At 37.6% G+C, this 26809-nt stretch overlaps 1 protein-coding gene across 1 annotated transcript in view; it reads left to right on the forward strand.

Annotated features, from left to right (window-relative positions):
• Positions 1 to 2219: 2219 nt before the first annotated feature.
• Positions 2220 to 26809, forward strand: part of LOC124642946 (neural/ectodermal development factor IMP-L2-like) — an 85869-nt gene continuing 61279 nt past the window's right edge. The window contains exon 1 of the mRNA XM_047181743.1: positions 2220 to 2564. The gene's annotated coding sequence lies outside the window, so the exon portion shown is untranslated. The remainder of the gene's footprint in view (positions 2565 to 26809) is intronic.

A 26809-nucleotide genomic window follows, 5' to 3' on the forward strand; every position in this document is an offset into this window, starting at 1 on the left:
TAGGCAAATATAATGTAGGACGCTCTCCTGCGAGGGCTGCTCGATTGTACGAAAGAGTTACTGCGGCCCTGGTACGTAAAGGGCTCCAGAAGGAACATAGTGGGTTTAGTCAGTAAGAGTCTGACACTCCCTCACGCTGCACCCACGGGATTTGAAGATTTTCTACCAAAAAATTAAAATCTGATGACATTGACGAAAAAATATTGAATTACTATTAGTGCTGTGCCAATAAATTCGATATATCGATCGAACCATTTCAAAAACGTCTGACTAGCAACACGGAATGACAATGTGCCGACAAATTCTTAGAAATCGAATCGTGTCAAGACATTTGATCGATTTAAAACATTATAGTAAGTTATTAATTAAGTGTAAAATGCAATGTAGCAGAAAACATTTACCTGGAACTTTGCAGTTGACCTGATTAGCAAATACTAAGGAATGCATGGCTTCAGAATGGTGTTGAGATAGGTCGGGAATGTAATATAATCGTACTTTTAACCGACCTCAAGAAAGTAGGTTCTCAGTTTGACCTGTATGTATGTTTGTGCGCTATTATTTCATGTTTGGCTGAATAGATTTTTATGCAGTTTTTTTAGCATAGCAGCATAATTTTTGACAGGCCAAGGAGAAGGTTTTAGTATATTTTTAAAGTCGGCAGGTTAAAAAAGGCCAGAAAATGTGACAGTCAGTCTTACCAAGAGCGATTATTAGCATATTTTTTCGTATAACATAGGTTGCATTACTGTTGAACCATTTTAAAAAGAGGAAATAATATTCATACAAAAGTGCATAACTTCCTATGTAGTTGAAATCCGTTCCAGTTGGACACACCTATTATTACCTAGATGTGCAGAATGTGGGTGCAGGTATAACATTAACACACCTCTGCCTAACCTCTTTAGATTTTAAACTTGTGAAATATTAGGTACCAATTGTTTCTTTGTAGTACACAGCGGCGTTCACGTGGTTTCACTCGCGTCCCGTGGGAACTTCTTCCTGGATAAAATATAGCAAGCACTTCATAATTTAGAGTTTTGCGTCCCGTGAGAATTACCTCCCACGCCCTTATAGAAGATCTATATGTATATGTGTCCTAGATATACTTAGAAAATACATACAAACTTAGAAAAGTTGCATTTAAACTTGCCTGACTTGGAATAGAACCCACGTGGCTGACAAAAAGGTGAAGGAAAACATCTCGAGGAAACCTGGACTATTAAGTCTGATATCACCAACCCGCATTGAGCAAGCGTGGTGATTAACGCTTAATCTTTCTCCGTGTGAGAGGAGGCCGCAGCCCAGCAGTGGGACGATAAAATGGCTGTAACGATGTGTCCTAGAACACTCTCAAATAAAGTGGCTTTCTATCAGTAAAAGAATTTTTAAAAACGGTTCAGTAGAACCTAAGATTACCCCCTAAAACTACAATGTAAAAAAATGTAGGTAATTAGTAAAAACGCTTGGTCATTGAGAAATTGCAATTAAGATAAACGCGTTTCCACATTTTTATTATGTGATATGAACATACATAGGTATGATTCAACTTTTTTATCACCTGCGACTCCTGCGAGGTACCCCTATAAATGCATATTATTATATACCTGTCAGTTTCGGAAGGTTCTAACCAAATCAATTGTTCTGACCTTGGATGTAACTTTTACTAAGTTACAATAAAAACAGTTGAATGAACTGTTACTGATATAACTAAGTGAGAAGTCGAGGTGGCCTGGTAGTTAAAACGCCAGCCTCTCAAGTATGAGTGTGTGGGTTCGATTCTAAGTCTAGTCTTCTAAGTTTTCTAAGTATCTCTTGGACTTTTACTTGGTTATTTTATTGGTAACTGAATAAGTATAAAACAAAAGATCTTGAGTAAGTCTGGATTTTAATCTCTAAAATAGCAAGGGCGGTGATTAACGCTCATTCCATCTATACATGACAGGAGGCCTGTGCTCTTGCAGTGGGAAAATAAAAATAGGCTGATGATGAACTACGTAAATTATACAATACGAATAATAAAATATATAATATAAAATATAGAAAATAATTCAGCGTGCTGTTTCAATAAATTCCCACGTTGCGAGTCGTCCGATTTCCTTTAACGCGTAATCATCGAAAATCGATATTATAACTTCAGAACTGCGCAATCGTCTACTGACAATATTGATACTAGAGTAAGTAACTGATAAGTCGCGGGCGCAACACTAGTGCCTCACTCCGTAAGTCGCAGTTGAAGACAATACACGTACTTATCGATACGATAATTTTTCGATGGAGCACAACACTATTTTGTGAAACGTCACGTGTCAAGTTTTTTAATCTGTGTGCGTGTCATTTTGTGTCGTAATTTTTTTTTACTACATTTTTTTGGACAAACGTGTTCAGTGTGTTAATTAGGACATCTGTGCGTTTGATTGAATTAAAACTTTTTTGAAAATGTTAATCGTTGTTCGGATACAGCATTTTTTATATTTCGCCATAAAGTAATTTGTGACTTTTTAATTTTATTTAAAATAAATCGTAGTTGTGTGTTTTTCGTTCGTGTTTCATCATACATCGTTACGGTAAGTAGTTTAACATTATTAGCTATGGTTATGCATGTTTTTTTTAAAGATAATCTAAAGTCATCCGTGAAATGAGTTGCGATTGCAAAATGAATTGAGGTTTACCCACATTTGCTAAAATGTTTCGTTTGTTAAGAACTGTTTATTTCTTTGATGATCAATTCTAAGTATTTTATGTGTTAATACCTACTTTTAAGAAACTAATTTTACCGTTCACAAGTGAATGTAACGTTCCTTTCTTCCAGTAACTTCTCGTCATGTTTTCGTCACAAATATCAATGCAATACTGAATAAAATTCCATATTATAATCCGCATAAAAATATCTTCTAATTATATAATCAAAAAGATAAGTTTTTTGATTAAACGTGGGAAGTCTAGATAATGTTTTGATAAGTCATTAACGCTTAAGCATTTGTCTTATTAAGCCTACCTACGTTTCGTTTTACGCAAAAAATAGCAGCGTGGAATAGGTACTAGGCTTATGGCGATTACATCCGACCTTGTGAGTCACAAGTAGGTACAGGCAGCAACAAAAGTGAATTAAGACAATTAAAAAACGTCTAAAATCTCCCTTTTGTAACTGTCACGACTACAGGACAAAATTAGCATCCAGGTTGATTGTCGACCGCGGCGTCTGTTGCCTATAAGGAGATCAGTCTATTAACACAGGACATTCGATATCGTAGACAAGCATTTGTGCAGACACGGTCACAGCCACTTTCTGTTCCTACTCTCATAGCGCGTTGGGACGGCAACTCGACACGACCGGGGAGAGATCAGGCGCAGGACCGATATTAACGTGCTCTTCAATGCGCGGGTATGTCAGTCACCAACTTCCAGACTCCAGGCTGCTTTGTGAATGTAGCTTTTCATAAAAAAAATTCAGCCCAACTTACGAAACGATATCAAGTCGTGCTATGCTACTACTAGACCAACGAGGCAGTAGGAATATAATTATCTAGGTTATTGTACACATAACAGTATGACCTAGACATAAGAGAATTTAAAATGTCGCTGAACAGTTTTTTCATTTGTAATAGACATCCTTGCCAGTCGTTACGGGTAGTCAGAAGCCAGTAAGTCTGACACCAGTCTAACCAAGGGGTATTGGGTTGCCCGGGTAACTGGGTTGAGAGGGTCAAATAGAGCAGTCGCTCCTTGTAAAGCACTGGTACACAGCTACATCCGGTTAGACTGGAAGCCGACCCCAACATAGTTGGGAAAAAGGCTCGGAGAATGATGAATGAATTATGTTAATAAACTTTTGTTGGTGATTGTACCTACAGTACATTAGGAAGACAAACTAGACATGTGACAGCTGTAATTACATAATCACTTCCTGGATCAATGACCCTTTGGATTTCGGACCTTAGAAGTACTCAGATGAATGACTGTATGGCACCTCACCTTGGATCTTATGGTGAGATTCCGCCAATTTTGCGGACATTTTAGAAATGTTCGCCCGCAATTTGTCACTGTTTGCTAGACTTGTGTGACGAGTAATGTTTTTTAAACTAGTTTTCATTCAAAATTTTACCTGAAATTATGAAGTAATTTTTACCTGAAATGATTACATTTGATTTTTGCAGTAAGTACCTACATCAATTTCAATTCAATTTAACACTTGGATACGGTTTTCTGCCTGAAATAACTGCCATATATTAGTAACCAGCTCATCTTTGCCACGTTCTCCACTTCCTGCAACCGAATAATCTCGTCATGTTCTTCCTCAGGCTCTAGATTCTAGACTATCCGTATAGCAATTTAATCAGTTCAACAGTTTTAGCGTGAACACCCGACAGACAGACATAATTACTTTTGCATTTACAAAACTGTTTGAGTCTGCCCTAATAAGGAGATTCTCACACGTGTAATCATATGTAGGTATATACCTTCAATAACAATGACATTAGATATCCGCGTTCGTATGTTTCTAACTGATTATCGACAACGATAAATATATTCAACCCATATGGGATGACCATTCATAGATATAATAATTGAATATCATCTTCAAGTCACGTTTTAAAATAGGTTCTCTGCAACCTGGGTCTGTTGGCATTCAAAAATATATAAACAAAACACTATCGCTATATTTAACGAGCCAAGACATTAGCAGGAAATTCAGATTGGTAGTTTAAAGAGCGGTAGCATCTTTTAGTTTTAAAATACTTGTTCTGTATAAATATTGGTTCTTCCAACCATTTAGACATGTGTTGCTGGGGAGTTTGTAGCGCCACTTCTTCTTCCCAGCAAAAACACATAGGAAGTGGTGAAGGGTGGGCGTTTTGGGGGCTGTCTTTTGTTTTTGACGTTCGAAAAGTGCTGATTTATCAGCCTAATTTGAATACACGTTTTTGAGTTTGAGATTGAAAAGGTATGGTTTTATTAACAACACTCGTACAAGTTTCTTCCCATTCAAGGTAAAAACTTGGATAACAAGCTAATTTTTCCCATATACACCGCTATGGAACTTAACTTTATGCAAATTGAAATCAGGCAGACGAAACCGCGTCAAGAAGCTAGTATAAGCAACAAAGTAACTCATAATCCCTTCATCATCATCATCATCATCTCAGCCATAGGACGTCCACTGCTGAACATAGGCCTTCCCCTTTGATCCCTTAAATCATTTCATTTAATTCAATTATTAATACACATATATTTTTCTCAATTCGGCTGGCCCAGTTAAGATGTGACTTTCACTTTAGCAAAGCTCAGTTTAAAAGAATCCCGGTTAAGACGTTATTGGCAGTAAAGTACATTTATTGAGCTTGTATACTAAAAATATACAGCCTTATGGTGGTTAAGTTGGTCGAAATAGTGATGTGCCAATATAATTGAAAGGTTGTCGATAAATTTTTAAAATGGATCGAATGCGTCAACGAAATTTCAGCGTTTTTACATAAAAATGTCATAAAATCATGGACGATGTTATTAACTAGCCAACTTATTATATCGATACCTAAATAAAATAAATAATCGTCGTCACCGCCCAAATCGTCCAATGCTGGATTTAGGCCTCCCCCAAGCTCCGGGGAATTAACCATACTCACCGCGGCATGCGTATTGGTGAATAATAATGTTCCTAAACGCCTTTTTCTAGATTATGGGATTTTTGTTAGAAATCTATAAACCACATACATAGGTACACAAAAATAACTATAAAATAAATATGCAAGTTATCATTTCTTGTCTCTAAATTCGTCGATATCGATAAGATTTTATCGACAGTGTCCCACCACTAGCTTCAGGATGACTGTAAACCGAGGTTTATGGATGTAATTGAGCTATACGGATCTGATTTGATGATTAAAAAGGTCTTGCTTTATGACTTTTTAATTGTCCGGTGTCTTGGTATCTTTAAATGTGAATTAAACTTGACAGAAGTTGGTAACTTTACTTCTCGTGTCCAATAGTAAACTATTTTGGATGATGATGATGATGAATTTATCATTCATTGCTGCTTATAACCAGCGTTTTTATATGAAACGGCAGCCTATCTGCATGTCGATTCTATAAAATATCACAACTCACTTCGACATCACTCTCACTTCGACTTCGATCTAAAGGTAGAATTCCGTGGACGCGACAATAGTCAACCTTTGAAAATGTATGGCACCGTTGTCGAGGCCCGTGACAGTCGCGCGCGGCCGACGAATTTCGTAAGCTGCTCGCGGCATTGTCAAAAATTTAATTCTGGTTTTACTAAAATTCTATAGATGTTATTAAGCGCTAGACCATGTTGAGAAGCGTACGGCCGCGAGCGGCTCACGAAATTCGTCGTCCGCGCGCGACTGTCGCAGCCCTCGGCAGCGGTGCCATACATTTTCATAGGTTGACTTTTGTCGCGCGCGGCTGCGACAATCGCGACCCACGGAATTCTACCTTAAAGTTTCGTGATTGACATTGTCAAACTACACTAGCGCTTCACTATCGAGCGTGTTGACAAGTTGAACTAAATCAAAGTCGAGATTTTGACAGATTTGTCAAAATCTGTCTATCTATAGGGGAGGTAGGGGAGAGATGGGCAGTTGGGAGACATGATCAAATCAGAATAAAAGGGGGGTCCTTTTATTCTGATTTCTGATCATAGTTTTGTTTTTTTTAATTGGGTAGTTTACGTTACCGACTGGTAACGGTGTTCATCCATAGACTATCTGTCATTTCTGTGAGTTGTCAAGAACAAACACTCGTAAAAGTACTTAAATATTTTGTTGCGGTTTCGGATCGTTATAAAGAGAAAACTAATGAAAGGTATGTGTATTTTCTATTATTAATTATTGATTGTCAAAATCTCCAGTTACAATTATAGTAAGTCGATGCAATCCACACCTATTATACCTTTAGAAGAGAGTACTACAGCAATAGTTAATGGGCCCCACGTTTTTATTTTAGTCTAATATGACCGGGACCACCTACGTAGGTTGACAGGTAAGTAACTATTTTTTATTTTCTAGTTTTCAGTGCACATAAGATAAAACCGTTTAACTTAAAAGTTTTTTTACCGATTTTTTTTTCATAAACTAAGTCAAAAGTGTCCAATGCTCTCTATGGTAGGGAGGCTTTTCTTCGTCAGTAAAATTTGTGAGGTTATAAATCTGCGCGAAAAATCCTTTATAGAATCTTGTTTCAGGTACCGTTGCCAACTTGATCTGATTGGTTGCTGACAGTATTCTACTTGTGTAGCCCTTTCATTTGATACCCATATTGAGGGGGCTGTGCCATTTTGTGCCGGCGGCCATATTGGATTTAATTAAAGGTGTATACAAAATTTCAGACCAATCGGTTGACAGGAAGAGGGTGAAATTTGAATTACTAAATTTGATCCAAGAATAAATAATAAAACAAACGGGGTGAGCTAAATAAAACCGTTTAAATATCTCGTAATGTTGAAACTGATTGTAATTTTTAGGAAAGCTCTTTCATTATATCTAGCCGAATATAAGAAATGGCAATAAAAGTTGATAATGATCTGTAAAATCTGATTTTTTATGCAATAAATTGTGAAAAAGTGCCCATCCCTCCCCTACCTCCCCTAAAGTATGAAATGACATTACGAATCGAAGTGAAATGCGAGTTGTTGATCGAGTTTTATAGAATCCCAGTACTGAATTCCTCGAAAGGTTATAGTTCGGCCATTCAGAGAATGCGTTCCTGACACGTCGCGATTGAACTGACGACGTAACTTTGCAATGGCGTTGCAGTTACGATAAAAATATTTTTGCTGGTTGTTTACCGTTTTAACAATTGAGGAGCATTAAAACAACATTATTATATCAATAATCAATGAATGTTATTACGTCGTCAGTTCAATCGCGACGTGTCAGGAACGCATTCTCTGAATGGCCGAACTATAGTCTAAGTTACTGGTTAAAGGTTTTCAGATTTATCAGGCTTCTGATAACTAAACCATCTTCCAAGGATCGTAACGTCATGAAAATTGGTAGCTGTACGTAGTTTTGATGACAATACAATATTATGGTACTGCCGAACTGATCAGCTGATGTAACCGGAAGATATGAACTAGAACTTCTTGATGGAATATCGTATCATGTTGTACTTGGACTTGTTAGAAAATTCTTGTAATGATTTTGACGTGGATTTATAAGTTGGTTTTTCAAACTAATTCCTTTGTTTCTTCTTGAAAGTGATTCTCCCAGGACAGGTAAAACCACGGCTAGCACCTAGTATTATAAACGCCTTTGTAGTAATGTAAGCTAAAAGTATATCACACACAATGTTATGTCTTGTTAGTAATTTCTCGGAACATTGCAGTCAGTAAGTACATTTAGCTTGTCTAGTCTAGTTCCTAGTTAGCTTGACGTCACAATATAACCTTCATGCTTAGTCTAGACTTTAATTAAATAATTACTAGACTGAAATCTGGTGATTCACTCAAGGATATCATTATACGTAATTGAAGTCTAGATTCTAGAATGGCTGGGGGCTAGATCTCGCGTTTCTTTTAGTTAGTTAAGAATTAAATTCTCTTTTTAATTTCAAAGCTCTATTAATCATTTCATCTTTCATCATCTATTAGATATAAAACGCACTGAGTTATATAAAGAACTCGTGGCTAAGTCAACGCTGCAAGGACCGTTTTTAAAAGAAAGATCGTAAAGACCGACAATTCTAAGGTTAAGCAAAACTTGTCGTGATGGGGTGACCATCAATGTCGTAACAAATTATGCCGTGTGTCAAAAATCCCGTTAAATGTATGGGTCCCGTCATTTATTTGAACATCTTTGGCAGTTGTTAAGGGTAGTCAGAAGCCCCTAAGTCTGGCAACCAGGCCTACCAAGGGGCATCGTCGCCCGGGTAACTGCGTTGAGGAGGTCAGATAGGGCAGTCGCTCCTTGTAAAGCACTGGTACTCAGCTGCATCCGGGCAGACTGGAAGCCGACCCCGACAAAGTTGGGAAAAGGCTAGCCAGATGATGACGTGGAGTTTTATAATGTTTACTACGAGTAGGTGGAACGCCCTCCAAAAACCGCCGTTATTTATATTTACAAGATAAAGGTTATTACTTCCGAAATAACCAGTATTAAAAGTTATTTTTAACTTTAATTAAACAATTTGAATTCAGTCTGATAATTTCTGTTGACTTTCACGCCAACGACATTGGGTAAGTATTTTAAACTAAATAACAGTAATTATTCGCAAATAACAGTAACTGTATTTGATACTATAATTGATGCTACATAGAATTAGAAGTAAACTGACGCTCCCAGACGTCACGTCATAAGGAATTATTACAAAATGTTATTTGAAATAACATCTCCAGTATTTCGTGACATTGTAATTTTATCTTCAATTAGACCCACATTAACTTTAGAGCCTTATTCGTAAGTTCTACATTTTTTTAATGGGAAGTCATCAAATGATCCCTCTCGCTGTGGGTGCAGCGTGAGGGAGTTTCGGACTCTTACTGACTGAAACCCACCATGTTAATGTATCAGGGTATCTCGCGCGAACAATGCCATAGCTCGTAAGCTGTTCTTCTAAGTACCTCAAGTAGTTTTTCAAGAAGTATTCTAAGGAGAGTTTAAAGAGTTTCTTACCGTATCTTCTCCACTGTACCTTCTAATTTGACCCCTGCACTTAGGTTCTAAATAAGTTCCACTTTTCGTAGTAATTTTATAAGTCATGAACGGGCTCATCTATCCAAACCAAGTGTTTAGGATTTGGTTAGACTATTTAGTAGATGGTTTATGTGAAGTTTTCACGAAATTTCTTCCTTCATCACGTTTAAAAAAATTACATATTGTGCACATAAACATAGCGAAGCACATACCGCGGGTCACTAATATTTTATAAGGACCTGTCTAAAAACCTTTGACTAAAGACCGGTCTTAAAACCTTTTCACTCAGATTCTAAGAACATAGATACTTTAAACTGGATAGATATGCATTCTTTCACCAGTGAAACGATGTTCACAAGCACTGTTACATCATCTTTTCGAAGTCCTTAACCCCTGAATCACGTCTGTCACATGTTCTTCCTCATAGTCAATTACATTGCATATCTATACGTATGTAGGTTAACATTTTGGCCATTCATCAATCTGCACCAATCAGGCAATCTGTACCATTGAGTCTGAATTACTACTTAGAGCATTTTCACAACTGGATAGGATATGAATGCAAGTTGCTATGCGAAATAGTATAGCAGTTCTCATCGGTGCAAGAAATAGTGATAGCTCATTCAAGCGTTTTTGCACGCACACGACACAATTGACAAGAACAAGCATAAACTGGACGCACTTTCTTTATTCTTATTTTATTTAGGCCTTTTATGAAAGACATGTCAACTGTATCGTACCTATTAATTGATATTTTAAGACTGTTGCTGAACTATATAATATTCTCGTAGTATGTACTTTTACTACTTTACTCAACTTTTTAATAACTACGAAGATGCTAGCTAGACGCAAGAAAAGAAAAGAAGGTGCTAGATGCTTTGTTAAATCAGAATGCATAGCAATAGCGTTTCCAGTTAGTTGAATTGTCTAAGTATTACAAGGTCGCTTGCATTGGACGGGGTTCAATGGCCGCTAGAACCAGATCAAGGCTAAAGTAGTACCTCTTTTCTAATAGGTAGGTGCAGTCTTCATCAAATAACTTTGTCACTCTGAAGTCAGCCATTTGACACCGTAGTGAAGTTCGGAACTAATTGCGAAACAGCAAAGTTAAAAACAAGAAATCATTACATCTCAATTGATGCAGCGTTAAATGACCGAAGATTTATTTAACCAAGCATACATAGTACCTACCTACCCTTTTATGGAAATGGGAAATCATCAAATGACCACTCCCACTGTGGGTGCAGCGTGAGGGAGTGTCAGACTCTTACTGACTAAACCACCATGTTCCTTCTTAAGCCCTTTTATGTACCAGAGCCAACATTCATAAACAAATGACGATCAAAATTTTTATTTCCATTTTTACATAGCAACCTCTATACCTACCTTTATTCATGCTTTATCGTAGCTAATTATCAACGCTCGGTGAATCGGATTGATAGAAAAAATACCGTGCAATTTACGTGGTCTAGTTTACCTACTTAAAGCAAATACCTACTCTTAAAATCGATTTCAATAAATAAAGATTGAAGAGAGAGAGAACACAGAAGCCTTTACTTTATCTAATTGAAAACCTTATGCAACCCGTGTATGGAAGAGAAATGTTAAAACTGTCGGTCCTGCTTGTGATCTCTTTCCGGCGGTGTCGGATTGCCGTCCCATCGGGCGCTATGAGAGTGAAGGAATAGAAAGTGCACCTGTGTCTGCGCAAATGCTTGTGCATTATAATATGTCCTGCGCAGCTGGCTAATCTTTTTCGAAGACAATCGCTTTGAACATCAGAAGCCTTTTCAGATGAACTTTTTCATAAGCCTAGATTCGTGCCCATTGCGTGCAAAATCGTGTTCAAAATATTAATGCTGTTACATATTTTTTTCATTTCCTAAAGTTCTGCGAAATAAAAATTACCTATACAGCAGCATTCTAAGAATAAAACTTACTTAATTGATTAAAACAGAAATCGCGTGATCGGCCGACCTCAATATTTTTTTTTACTAGAAATAGTACTACATACGCACATCGGCTTATTATTACGAAATATAATGCAATTTTCTGGCGAGTCATTAGAAAATATATATTTTTTTCATTCATCAACACCGAGTTTAATATTAATGCTTACTTAGAAATACCTTGAATATTGCATTTCTGTAATATAGAATCTAGAAATTCTAGCTTTCGTAATATTCGTATGTCTTTTAGTATTCTTTACCCAAATACGGTTCATTTCAAATTTCAAGGCCTTTGGTGTTCTGCCTAGCCTTTTCTCAACTATGTTAGGGTCAGCTTGTAATCTATTTGAATGCAGCTGAATACCAGTACCCTCATTTGACTTTCTCAACCTAGTTATCTGGGCTATCCAATATCCTTTGGTAAGACTGGTTGTCAAATTTACAGGCTTCTGTCTACCCGTAACATTAGTTTGAAAAATATCATACTTGTTCATAGAGGCCAGTGCAATATGAAATCCTACTTCCTATGACAAGATTGGAAGGTGACCTCTCCTTAAGCCTAATTACAGAAGATTACAGTAGAAATCTTACCCAAAATTACTCTTACCTCTACAAAAGATTTTTACCTGAAAATGATTATACACACAGAGGTAACTGACCTCCTCATCTTCTCATCTCAATGTTACCGAGATCACGGATTCGCAGCATCCGTTTAGAGAAAAAAACATCCAACATTCATACAGTACCCACGTAATAATCAAAAAATCATTAACATTACGGATATAATAAAAAACGGTGCATTATAAAAAAGTGTGAGTTGGTCTCTAACACCAATGGGTTCCGTAGTTTTGCAAAAAACTTATTAGTTATACAATACCTATGTATAATTTTTCCAATTTCCAATATGTTAGGTTAGGTGATATAGAAGAAGATTTTCAATGCCTACTTATGTAAAAGTACCTACATACTTACTAAAATATACTAAACTAGCCGTTTTCCCGCGGCTTCACCCGCGTTCCGTGGGAGCTACTGCCCGCACCGGGATAAAATATAGCCTATGTTACCCGCAGATAATATAGCTTTCTAATGGTGAAAGAAAATCGGTCCAGTAGTTTTTGAGTTTGTCCATTACAACCAAACAAGCAAAGTTTTCCTCTTTATAATATATTATTAGTATAGATAGACTAACTTCCTGTCACGTTTTCACCCGATTCACGGATCTACTTCACACAACCTGATAGAGATTATTCGATAGCCTTTTTCTCTATGAAATGGACTATCTAAAACTGAAATATTTTTTGAAATCAATCTAGTCTTCCCAGATATTACCTAGTACTTCCAAATAAACTCTCCCGCATTTCAATATTAATAAGTAGGTTAAGACCACAAGCAGGAGTTCCGATATTTTCATTAGACACACGGAACCTTAAAAAGAACATTAAAAAAAAATCTTCCATCCCGTCAATGGAATTTTATAAACGTTACTGAGAAAAAAATACAACCGTTAGTTAGATAGAACAATTATTTTTAATCGTGATCGGCAATTATATCGAGAATCGTAATCAGTGTTAAATCGATTTATGTAAAATTGGAATGCGGACAGATTCCGATTCGTTCGAAAGTCTCGATTATTGGTTAATTATTGTGTTGCTAGGAAACGAAAAACTGACCTAGGATCTTCCAAAAGTTGTATGAATAAGTATATCAATTATAGTTTATTTCAGTTTAAATACCTAACAACTACACGGTTAGATCGATCCTAAAATTAAGCAATGGTATGTGGATGGGTGACCATCTTGTTATAACGAGTTACACCGTATTTCGGAAGGTACGATAAATTGACGAGTCCCAACTGTCATTTGAATATCTTTGGCAGTCGTTGCGAGTAGTCAGAAGTTAATACTACAGTCAGACTTACCAAGGGGTACCTATGGGGTAGCATAATAAGCATAATTGTCTGGGTAGAGGATGTAAGATAGGCATTCGCTCCATGTAAAACACTGGTACTCAGGTGCATCTAATTAGACTGGAAGCCGACCCCGACATAGAAAAGGCTAACCAGATGATGAAAACTAGAACATGTTTTCTACGCATTTTGGCCCCGAAATTGCGACGTAAAATATCAACGAATATAAAAAACATCCTGTTGCGAATTATGATGAAATAACTATTGTACTATAGTATTGCGCATCTTCGGAAGGAAGACCCAATCAGGGTCTAGAAATTTCAAAGATCAAGGTCCAATATCTGGAAGATTTTAGACCAATATTTTGGTCTTTCATTCTTAACCAGTAAGTTTTGGTTTGATAAGAAGGCGAGCTAGAATTATTAGTAAAAATGATGCTGTCTAATCCTATTGTTTATTTTTAAATTATAAAGCTGAAGACTATGTTTAAATGCGCTAATGCAGGATCAATTTGAAAAATATTTCAGTGTTTAGTAGCTCAAAAGCTTAGCAGAGTACGAATATTAAGGTTACATTTTATACGGGTGCGCGGAATAGTTCCTACGCGATGTGGGTAAAACCACTGGTCTATTAGCCATTCTACTGTGAACCTGCTGAACACGAACAACTGATTTTGAAAATCTGTCAATGCCAAGCCATGTATATTATCGACGATGGGACGTAGTGCTCATAGCATTGAAGCTAGTAAGACATAGACTTTAAAAACCATATTCATGACTTCAGTCTTAAGCCCGAAGCCGGTAGTGAGATAATGTATCTTTCCACTAAAAAATACAACCAATCATTTGACAGATGAACTGGTTAAATAATTCAGTACCTACGAGATTCTACGTCCTAGCATTCCAATGTAGGAGATGCGTCACGCGGAAGCTGCGCACAATGGACCGTTTGGGTTAGATTGACTGTGGGAACAACGGTTATTTAGGTGTGTATACCTTTGCTATTTAACTGTAGTATGTAGGTGAATGGGTAGGCAAAGATACATGCATATATTATGTGTATAATGCTTTAAAAGCTGCTTAGAAGGAGGTATGATATGTTTTTTTATTCACTATTTTTTCCCCGGTTTTAAAAAGTAGTTGTCAGATCTTGATAGGTAGCGTTGTATTCCTAGACTTTTCTAAATTATGTTGGGTTCGGCTTTCCGTAATCAAATGTAGATGCATAGAATACCAGTGTGTCCCATCGAGCTTCTGTCTGTCTGACCTCAAACAAGGTACCTGGGCAATTCGATACCCCTTGGCAACATTGGTTATCTATCAGATTTTCTGGCTCTTGACTTCCCAAGAAGGCGACTGAGAATTTACTCGAAATTGTAAAAATATCAGCCGATATCAACCAATTTAAAGTGCTTTCCGAAACACAGAGGAACTCGTCATGACGAGATGGTCGCCCATCCACGTACCAACCGGGCCAATAATTGCTTAACCTGACGATCGACTGACCTAAAGACTGATAAATTATTATATGATAGTTTAAATAAAAATCCTATACATAGTTATATATAATACCTACAAGATAGGATCACGAGACAGGAACAATTAATACTTATGTTTTACTAAGCAGTATAGTTAAGCACGTGGTTTTACGATAAAATATCGCAACTTGACATACATACTTGACACATTGAGCCTGCAATAAAAATGTCATATACCCACTAGGTGGTGGAGCCACTAAGTCAGCGACGGAATTTTTACGTACGCTATTATGTACTAGATCTACAGTAGTCAGTATCAGTATTTTTTGGCCATAATGTAATGTAATATAATACCTACTGTTTTTTTTTTACGTTTCCGCTGACTTTGATATTGATTCACGTTGTTTTTTTTTTAATAGATTTTATAGTAGTGATGATAATGAGTAGTCAACACAAGAATATCCGATTTTTATTTAGTTGTCACTTCATCATTTTTCATTCCAGGGTAATAGTAAAAAACAATATTTTTTATAGAAATTATGTATCTATCATAAAGTTTTCAATCCGTCATAACACGTTCAATCCTTCTCATATCTGCCTTTACCGATATTTCGTAAAAAAAAAACAACGTAAGAATCCTTTAAGTATTTTTTGAGTATATTGCTAGCACAGGAGCAGACCCGGTAGAGGTCCTTATTTAAAACTCGGTAATGTCAAAATCGCTCACACTTACATACCATTCGCATTGCTACAATAGAACCGTTAGCTCGCCGATTTCATGGCCCCACACAGCTCACCGGATGAGGAAGAAATTTCAATGTCTGCATACCTTTAGAATGGTCGCTATTATGTTCATTATTATTGCCAATAGTAATGTTTAACTGTAGTAATGTTTAACCACGGAGTAAGGAAATATAACGGAGATGCCATAATGCAGGTAGGTCAGGCGCCTTCTAGGTCAAATACGTACGGTGGGCATGACCAAAACGATCAGTTACGAGTATACTAACGAGGCGAGAGAGATATCTGTCAACAGTTTTTGGTATTACAAAAAATGGTCGGGTCCAAAGAAGGCGTATAAGGGCGAAAACAGTAACGTTCCTCGTCCCCCGCTCACCCGCATTTTGTCGCGCTGCTTTCTTAGGAGATTTTCCGTTATGGCACCTCCGCTAGTCATTTTGTTCTCCATGTGTTAACTGTATTACTGGCGTTTTGTACAACTATTTATTGTACTTACCTTTTCCTGGCTTTGTCGGTAAAGTGCACGAAGGTATTTACCTACTTTGTGCACTAATGTGAATTTAATGTAGGTAGAATAGTTTTGTAAGGAATATACCAGAGTATTTAAAGTTAGGTATGTATAATAATTGTTCGCTTTTTTGAGATTTGTTGAAAAAATAAATTGGTGATGGGATGAGGAGGTTAAATAGGCAGACGCTCCAAGTATCTCTGTGCATCTGCTTAGACTAGAAGCCGACCCCAACATAATTGGGAAAAGACTATGTCAGATTTTTTTATTTTATTTTTTATTTGCGTTAATTCTAACATTTATACTTACTTATTTACGTGCTATTATGTACCATTTTAAGTACAAAACTCGGTTATAATCATGTTATAACCGCGAATCATTACATCCCCATACAATCAACCGAGACCAATTGAACTAAAGCATTTCTACTTAAAACCATCTGCTTAGCCTTTTCGTCAAGTACATTAGAGCTTGAACTATCTGAGTGGGAAGATCTGAAAAAATCTTGCAGTATTAAGTATTTATTCAATCTGTCAACTCTTTTTATCCACGTGGACGGAGTAGTTCCAAGACGCAGGTGAAACCGCTGACGGAAGCTAGTATTAATACCTATAGTATTAATATCGTGTATATATATGTGTAGTATAGTATTAATATCGTGTGTTACTAATGCCGGTCGGAAATAACTGGAAATAACCTTCGTAAGAGAGAAAGCGGTTAAGTTCAGTATATGAAGGTTTATATGTCGCAGGGATATGATAAAAACGGGGATTTGATCAATTCCCTAAGGGATTTGATCAAATCACGGAGGATGTTAGAATAACAACACGATTTTATCTTTTCCCTAAACAAATCTAGTGAATTGAACAAATCCCTAAACTGGTTCAGTGAAATGACAAAAATAATTTGCTTTGATATTTTAAAGGTTTATTTGGTAGGATATACCTTCATAATTATGATAATCAGGTGTGTGCAATACAAGGAAATATTGGTATAAAAAATCACCATTACTCAGAACAATATATTTTTTTGAAAGAATGACCAAAAATTTCTTTAAAAAATATTTTAGCTGCGTATGATTTGCCTATTTGTAATAATCACTCATTAAAACATGTAGCTGATTTGTGGCATCGTGAATTACATAAAACATTATTTTTCTTACAGGCACATCTATTTTGCATTGTGCGTGACAGACACCTACGGCTTGCCTAGTGTTTGCAAGAGCGACCCAAACAAGAACTGACATATATTTTTGTAATTTCACTGAACCAATTTAGGGATTTGTTCAATTCACTAGATTTGTTTAGGGAAAAGATAAAATCGTGATTTGATCAAATCCCTTAGGGAATTGATCAAATCCCCGTTTTTATCATATCCCTGCGACATATACAAGGTGACCTATAGGCATGTAGATGAATAATAGTAGTACAGACTAATTAGTAAGTTTTATTACGTGCATCAATGCATGTCCTAACTAATGTCAATGACAAAAGTTTTGACCAGCTATGTATAATCATCGGCAGGGATATTGAGCCCTGACCTTCACCTGCGCAAAAGCAATTTATTGGTTTATTGCCTTATGTGTACAGTGCGCAAAGCGATCCCCACTCTTCCGACGAGAGCTCAACATCCGTGCCGATAACTATAAATGTTTCTTTATAGAAGACTAGCTTTTCACGCGGTTGCACCCCGAAAAATGGCTCATGTTCAGTGCAGATAATGTAGCTTCCTAAAACACAGTGAAAGAATTATTCAAATCAGGAAGGAAAACGATATTTCTAAATCAATTCAGTGAATCCAAAGATTACCCCATACAAACTCAAAAACCATTACCTCTATACAAGGTGTTGATTTGCATTTGTGCCATATTTCAGGAGGAGAGGGGACTAGACGGGAAATAGCTAATATGCACTCCTTTTTTTGGCATTGTAATGTCGTAGTATTTCAGAAGTAATCCAATTTTATGAATGAAATTTATGAATGATCGTGGCGTATGCTTTGTGTTTGCGTTTGTGTGAGGGCGCAGCACGGTTTTAAAGCCAGTAACACACGCGCCAAGTTTAAATACGGCTAGATGACATTGACGGAATTCCTAAAAAAAATAAAAAATACAAATAACGTACCAATTTTTTTGTTGATTTTGGTCGAGAATCATTAGCATAATTACGTCCTTGAATATGGCACGGATGCAAATCAACAGCTCGTATAAATATACTAAGGCATAGTTGAACCACGATTCAAGTGACCCTAAGCTCATGACGTGACAGTCACTGGGCAGTCATTAAGTCACTGTGTCACTGTACTATTGCTAGTAGGCTTGTACTACACTTGGAGATATGCTATAAGAATAAGAAGCTATAAAAAAGCTTTAAAAATCTAGACAATTATTTTCTAACCATAAAAATACATCAGCTGATTTCCAAATTTTTTAGCTTGGTCTAGAATTCTTATACCTAATCAACCTTTTCCTACAGGTTGGTGTCGAGAACTATCTGAGCTACCCGACACCCCTTAGCGTGTTTAGACTATCTGGCCTCTGACTACCCGTAACGACTGCCTAAGATGTTTAAATGACAGCCGGGAACTACCTATTAATTTAACATAAAAGACCATTAACCAAGAATAGAATACTAGAAACTCATCTACGGATTTATGCATCCGTAGATGCATCCTTATAATATATCGACCCATGTGGCTGTAACTTAGCCACCAACTTCTTTAACTACTGTTTCCTTAAACCGCTCCACATATTATAGCTAGGTCTGTACTCTCAACCTTAACTCCTACAAATTGGTAACGACCCGCGGTTGACCTGTCATGATAGCAACCAGTGCGCTTCGGTTATATCCGACACTAATGGTCACGTTAACCATCCATAGTTGACAGTAATACGTGCGTTAATCATTTTATTACAGTTCATGTCACTTAAGTTTGCAATTCTGAAGTTAGGTTTTTATTTGATTCCTTGCGCATGTTATTTTGGTCGTATAGGTTGCCGAGAAGAATTGCTCATCTGAAGTTCGCCTCAATTGACTTCACAATTTATTTTTTTATTTTTTTTATTTACTAGAAGGAGAATCAACAGCTGTAACAAAGGGATAACAATTCTATATGATATAGTTAGCCAATTATAGATTCTCACGGGTAGAAACTGAAAAAGTAACAGACAACTTAGGATCACTAACAAGCACGATAAAAAAAATAAAATAATAATAATAAGATTATAACAAAATATCACTTGGCACAATCCGCACTCTTGAAAAAGTCCGTATTCAGCTGAGTGCGCGCAGTATAGGTTATAACTACGAACAAAACACTACAGCGCATGCGTGAAGCGTCAAATGACTAACTTCAGAATTGCAAAGTTACATAGCATAAACTGTAGGTTTGATTTATTAGATTCGTTTCTTTATAATATACATAATCATTACCAGGCCTTTTCTTACTAGTTTCCGCGTATTATCCGGCTCCCGTCGAAACCACTTCATGCACCTAGCTAGATAAAAAGTAACTCAAAGCCTACCTTGGTAAATTGACTATCTAAAGCTGAAAGGTTTTCTCAAATCGGACAAGTAGTTCCTGAAATTAGATCCTAGATATACCTACTAACCACACGAACAAAGTTCAGCTTTATAATACCAATGTAGACTGATGATGATGTCCTCCTAGCCGATTATCGGCTACGGCGGCTGTTCTCATGTAAGGAGATTAGCCAACTACGCAAGACATATTATAGTGCACGAGCATTTGCGCAGACACAGGTGCACTCCCTATTCCTACACTCTCATAGCCCGATGGGACGGCAATCCGACACGACCGGAAAGAGATCAGGCGCAGGACCGACATTCACGTGCTCTCCGATGCACGGGTGAATCAATCACCACCTTCCAGGCTCCGGGCTGCTATGTGAAAGTCTTCTAAAACCCACAAAGCGATTTCGGCCCGACTCGGGAATCAAACCCGAGACCTCGGGTTCAGCAGCCGCACTTGCGACAGCTAGACCAACGAGGCAGTTTGTAATGTAGACTAAGATAATAATTAGGTATGTAAATTGGACTAATTAATTAATTAGGCTCATTTTCCTGTTGATAATTATCTATTTAGTTTCTATCGCGTAAATAATTGTCAATAATTGATGACAACAGAGGTACATTTAATCTTGTCTTAGGCGATTTCAACGCTAAAATTGGTGCTCGGCAATACAACGATGATGGTGGAATTATCGGCCCACACGGATTAGGCAATCGAAACGAAAGGGGCAGCCGTCTTCTCCAATTTGCCTTCGGGCAAATTTTGAGTATCAGCAACACCTTCTTCACAAAAAAGCCACAGCGTCGATGGACCTGGATTTCTCCAGACGGCAGAACCAAAAATGAGATTGATTTTATACTATCGTCACACAAGTACATAATAAAAGATGTAGGAATAATCAATCAAATTAAATTCTCTTCCGATCACAGACCTCTCCGCGCAAGATTATCATTTAATTTTAAAATACACAGACAACATCTCTTTCGCAACAAAATAAAAACATTAAATAAACAAACTCTACTTGGCAACTTCGAAACCTTAGAATTAGAACTTAAAAATAGCTTCAGCATATTAGAACACAGTACAGACGACGCACAAAAACAGTACGATACCATCAAAGAGATCATAGGAATAGCGACCAACAAAATAAAGGCAAAACGACCAAAGACCAATAAACTTACCAAAAATACATTATCATTAATAGATCAAAGAACAAACACAGATAGACCAACAGCAGAATATAGCGAATTAGACAAGAAAGTTAAAAGAAGTATTCGGAAAGATCTCAGGGACTACAATACAAAATTAGTTAAAATTGCTCTGGAACGCGGCGGATCACTGAGATCGGCAAAACATGGCATCACAAGAAATAAAATATGGCTGACGTGTCTGCGCGATAAAGATGGCACCAAACAATATAGTAGAGAAAAGATAACCCAGATTTGTACCGACTTCTTTAAGACCTTATATACCGATCCATCCCGACACTCTGAACCGATTGAATATCCCCACCCTGACACTATCTCTCCCATTACTGGCGGCGAAGTTGATATAGCATTAAAAAGCATGAAATACAATAAAAGTCCCGGAGACGATGGCATCAGTACCGAGATTCTTAAACTGTTCAAAAAGACCCTATTACCACATATCACAAATCTTTTCAACTCAATTTTATATTCTGGTCAGATACCGCATCAATTCACTCATTCCCACATAATTATTCTTCACAAGAAATGCGATAAAACCGATATTAACAACTACAGACCCATAAGCCTGATTTCGCACCTGTACAAACTATTTATTAAAGTAATACACAACCGCATAAGAGGCCAACTAGACCAGCATCAGCCAGTCGAACAGGCCGGTTTTCGCCCTTCTTTCTCCACAACCGACCATCTGTTCGCGTTGAACCAAATAATAGAGAAATGCAACGAGTACCACAAACCACTATACCTGGCTTTTGTGGACTACTCCAAGGCTTTTGATAGTCTCAAACACCCAGCGATTTTTACATCTTTACGCTCGCAAAATGTAAATGAGACATATATCAAGCTTTTGGAGTTGATCTACAGAGCCAGTACAGCGTCAGTGAAGCTTCTCTCCCCAGGACCATCATTTCACATAGAAAAAGGTGTGAAACAGGGTGATCCACTGTCACCAAACCTCTTCACCTGTACGCTGGAGGAAGTCTTTAAAAAGCTCACTGTGCAGTGGACTGGTAAAGGCATCGTCGTCGGATGCAAAAGGCTGACCAACTTGCGATTTGCTGATGACATCATCCTTTTTGCGTCCACATCGGAAGAGCTCCAACAGATGCTCCAAGACCTGAGCACAGCAAGCCGAGAGGTTGGACTTCACATGAACATGACCAAGACACAAACAATGACCAACAGCACAAAACGTAGGGTCGAGGTAGATGGGCAAGCTCTACACTATGTCGACGAGTACATCTACTTGGGCCAGTTAGTCTCTTTCGAAAACAGGCAGGAAAGGGAAATCGATCGCCGCATCGAGAATGCCTGGAAAAGCTACTGGTCCATGAAACACTACATGAAAGGGGACCTTCCCCTTTCACTCAAGCGAAAATTAGTCGACATGTGTATCTTGCCCGTCCTAACCTACGGTGCGCAAACCTGGTCTCTCACAGAGTGTCAGAAGTCCAAGCTCAAGGTTTGCCAAAGAGCAATGGAGCGTAGTATTTTAGGTATCAAGCGGATGGACCGAGTACGCAATACCGTCATACGCTCCAAAACAGGAATCTTCGATGTGGGCCAAAAAACAGCAAAATTAAAATGGGACTGGGCTGGGCACGTCAGCCGAATGCATCCAGACAGGTGGGCCAATATTGTTGCTCAGTGGATACCACAGGATGGCCACCGCAGACGTGGTAGGCCCCGGAAGAGGTGGCGTGACGATCTGGACGCCTACAACCCTGACTGGTGGGAGCACTCTAAGGATCGAGAGGTGTGGAAACAAAATGGGGAGGCCTTTGCCCAGCAGTGGGACAATAAGGGCTAAGAAAAAAAAAAAAAAAAAAAAAAAAAAAAATTGTCACGTGATTTGTATCAATTAATTAAAGATTACAGAGGATTACATTGTAAAAAAAATGAATTTCATCATTTTAATTTTAATAGGTGTAGTCTAGCTAATTATCCATATAAGTACAATAACAGAGATATGTATGTAAAGGAAGATTTGTAATTATTGCATAATTTAGTAAAAGACATAATGCATTTTTCTATAGAAACATTTTAATTTTTTTATGAAGAAGGTACAAATTGATCTCTTAAATTATCATTTTATTTACATTTTTGATGTGCATATTAAATTAAATGTGTTTTTATTCAAATCCAATCAATCTACTTTGAAAAAATCCTTTCAAAATTACAGTAGAAACGCAACATTCGAAATTACGAAATTCAGTACCTACCTAGACTGTATGTGAAGAGAACCCATTCATTAATTAAAACGACAAATCAACAGCCTAACGATAATACCTCCTTAATCGATACCCCAAGTTCACTCGCAACAGAAGTCGATAAACCCTAGCGCTCGATTAAATCACTCGCATAGATCGATTACAACATGCGTCACTCTGACGTATGCGCCGGCCTCGACATACATTAAAAACGTGCGCCTGAGTCTGTTCCTACGATTGTATTGCTCATTGTTTCTTAGGGGGTAAGGATGACATTTGTTAAAAACAGAAAGCATATAATACAGTTCAATTAATTAATTATTGAAACCTTGGGACCATCCAGCTCAAGTACCCACAGACCCTTTATTGTTTGTTAAGCCATCAGTGGAGTCCACTCGTGACCAAAAGACTGGCCTATAATTCGGCCAAAGAATATGCATTGCCATCCAGCGTGGCAATGCAGCCAGCCTTTTGGGCACGATCCCTGCTGATAGCGATGCGGATGAGTTTTTGATGCATGTATTTCCTTTTTTGTTTGTAAATATGTAGATTTAATGTGTAATGTAAAATATATTGTCTCATATTAATTGATACAATTACTTGAATTATACATATGGCCCTGATAAGAAGATGCTTTAAGGCTGGATTCAGTGACTTCATCATGTACCTAATCTTTTCCCAACTTTGTTGTATGGGGTCGGCTTCCAGTCTAACCAGATGCAGCTGAGCACTAGTGTCTTCCATGAAATGACTACCTATCTGACCTCCTCAACCCAGTTACCCGAGAAACCCAATACCCCTTGGTAAGACTGGTGTCAGACTTACTGACTTTTAACTACCCGTAACAACTGCCAAGGATGTTAAATGACACGCACAGAAATTAGCGTATAAAAATAAACGATTACCGTCTTACCACAAAAACTTTTTAACGTCAGTTTAAGACTTGTCTACAAAAATGTCAAATTATGACGTTGACATAAGGTTCATTTTGGAGCCACATTTTTTTTAGACAAGTGTAAAACAGTGGTTAAAGTTTTTGTAGTAAGGCCATTAGACTTTAACCTACAGTTTATGCTTGATAACCCCTCTGTAAAGTCGTGGTGGCCTAGTGGGTAAAGAACCAACCTCTCGAGTATGAGGGCGTGGGTTCGATTCCAGGTCAGTCAAGTACCAATGCAACTTTTCTAAGTTTGTATGTACTTTCTAAGTAAGTATATCTTAGACACCAATGGCTGATATAAAGGTGAAGGAAAACATCTTGAGGAAACCTGGACTATAAAGTCTGTAATCACCGACCCGCATTGAGCAAGCGTGGTGATTAATGCTCAATCCTTCTCCGTGTGAGAGGAGGCCGCAGCCCAGCAGTGGGACGATAAAAAGGCTGTAACAGTAACAGTAACAGTAAACCCGCTGTGAAACCATTGGACGTAGTTATGCAGAAACGTTCCAACCCACAAGTCACCCGAAATCGAGTTATTGTGATTGAACAGCCTAAAATTTAGCATATGGTTATCTAAACTCAATATAATTCAACAATAAAACCTCTAGTACCTTTACTAGTTAGAATAAAAAAGAATACAACTGAAACGCGTAAATGCTTATATCTCAACGCGTACAGTGGGTTGGAACGTTTCTGCATAACTACGTCCCATTCACAATCATAATCTCCATTCCTCGTATCACTAAAAACATTCAAAAGATTAATATAAAGGTAAAAGATAACAGCTCTAGTATTTACACGGTTATTCAAAAGATTAGCACTATTTTTGTCTGTCGCCGTTAAACATGACTAGCTTTCGCCGGCAGTTTCGCCCCCGCCCCTTGGGCACTATTTCACAGACCTGGATAAAAAGCCTCTTTCAGTTCCTCGTACTATCATTTCAAATGGTAACAGTAGTTCCTGTTTTATAATGTAACTAGATTCCGCCAGCGGTTTTGCCCGCTTCTTGAGAGAACTACTCACTGCAGTTGGATAAAACGTAGCCTTTATAATATTCTCATATCCTGGTGAATCTAGGTATAGCTACATTATTGCCAAGTTTTATCGAAAACCATTTAACCATTTACATGTTAAGAAGTATCGAACTCTCTCACACACACACAAATTAATATTAGTATTATAGAGTGATTCTACATAGATATATGTATAGATAAAATAAGACGTATGATTTTCACGAAGAGTATGATTGTCACGGGCAAACCACGCCTTCACAAATAGGTGTGTTCAACAACGTAATTTACACTATTTAGTTAGCTCATAAGTTAAGCTAAGTACCTATATGTGTGGCGTGATGTAGTAAATGATAAGATTAGTTATGTGTATCAAGAATAAATATAATGTTGTACGTGGGATGACTTGGCTTTCAATTTTATAGGGTAAGATTACCGACGATGCGAATGTCGTAGAATTTTCTACGGTTTTTAAGTTTTTTAAAGTTTTTTTTTACTAATTTAATATCTACCTAAAGAATGGAGAGGCAGAGGTAGACCGAGGAAAATATGGATTAATTGCCTGAAAGAGTACCTACATGAAGCAGAAGGGAGTGGATTGTAAGTATGACGTCTGACAGAGAGGAATGGAAGAAAAACACATGTTGCGCCAACCCCAAATGACTTGGGAACAGGGCAGGAACATGATGACGATGTAATACTTTTGAAGTTTCAATTGTATCTTAGATGCCAATGACTGAGTAAAGTTAAGTATAAGTAAAGAGGTTAATAGCTTCCAAGTTTAGCAGGTTATAAGGGTAAATTCTAGATACATTCATCCCACCTAGCATTTATGTTAATTAATTCCTTTTGTAGAAAAAACTAAATAAAAAGTACCTTGAAACATAAAAGCGCCTTATAAAAACCATAGCTCGTCTATTTCCAAGCAAAAGCAATATTGCATCTATCGAATTAAACCTCTCTCGCCCACGTCGGTATAAAAGTACCCAAGCACGGAGGAAGGAAAAGTAGCGGAGATGCCATAAGGAAGGTAGGTCAGGCGCCTTCTTGTAGCTCAAGCAACGTACGGTAGGTGTGCTCAGTTACTAGAACTAACAAGGCGTTTGATTTCCTTGACACATCTGTCAAAGATTGGTCTTAATGAATTGGTGATTTTCATCATCATCATCATCATCTCAGCCATAGGACGTCCACTGCTGAACATAGGCCTCCCCCTTTGATCTCCACAGATACCTGTTGGAAGCGACCTGCATCCAGCGTCTTCCGGCGACCTTTATAAGGTCGTCTGTCCACCTCGTTGGTGGACGTCCTACGCTGGGCTTGCTAGTCCGTGGTCTCCACTCCAGCACTTTCTTGGTGATTTTAATTTGGTTATAATGACCGGGTTTTAAAGAAGGCGTGTAGGTAATAGCGGAGCTAGTAACGTTCCTCGTCCCCCGAAAACCCGCATGTTGGCGCGCTACTTTCTTCGGAGATTCTGCATTATGACATCTCCGCTAGTCATTTTGTTCTCCATGGTAAAAAGGCATCCACTAGGCAAAAGTAAAAATAGACGTAATAACTAGGAAAGGGAGGAGATTACCTAGGATTATATCTATAAATAAACTCTTATAACACGAGGATTTGTGAAGAAATTGTGGTCTGAAATTATTCGTATTTAATTTGTTAATGTCAATATT

Source organism: Helicoverpa zea, chromosome 26 (genome assembly GCF_022581195.2).
Source record: "Helicoverpa zea isolate HzStark_Cry1AcR chromosome 26, ilHelZeax1.1, whole genome shotgun sequence".
NCBI classification, from domain to species: domain Eukaryota; kingdom Metazoa; phylum Arthropoda; class Insecta; order Lepidoptera; family Noctuidae; genus Helicoverpa; species Helicoverpa zea.